Genomic DNA, 619 nt, shown 5'->3' on the forward strand with positions numbered 1-619 from the left:
CCAGTGTGTGCCACCAGTCCCTCCCAGTTTGGAAAGGGCTGAGAGCCTCACCTGCCCTGGCCAGTGTGTGCCACCAGTCCCTCCCAGTTTGGAAAGGACCGGGAGCCTCAGGCTCCAGGGAAACTTGCATCTGGACAAGCTGCAAATCCCAAAGGAGCAGCTGTGAAGAGCCTGGGGCTGCTCCGGGAGTGCTGGGATACGGACAGGGGAGGGATCCACTGGGATACGGGCACAGGAGGGATCTGCTGGGATACGGACATGGGAGGGATCTGCTGGAATATGGATGGGGAGGGATCCGCTGGGATAAAGACACGGGAGGGATCAGCTGGGATATGGACATGGGAGAGATCCACTGGGATATGGACACCAGAGGGATCTGCTGGGATATGGACACAGGAGGGATCTGCTGGGATACGGACATGGGAGGGATCCACTGGGATATGGACACGGGAGGGATCTGCTGGGATATGGACATGGGAAGGATCCTCTGGGATACGGATACCAGAGGGATCCACTGGGATACAGAGACCAGAGGGATCTGTTGGGATATGGACAGGGGAGGGATCCACTGGGATACGGACATGGGAGGGATCAGCTGGGATATGGACACAGGAGGGAT

This window comes from Neopelma chrysocephalum, unplaced genomic scaffold, assembly GCF_003984885.1.
Source record: "Neopelma chrysocephalum unplaced genomic scaffold, ASM398488v2 Primary Assembly neopelma1_80775, whole genome shotgun sequence".
NCBI classification, from domain to species: Eukaryota; Metazoa; Chordata; class Aves; order Passeriformes; family Pipridae; genus Neopelma; species Neopelma chrysocephalum.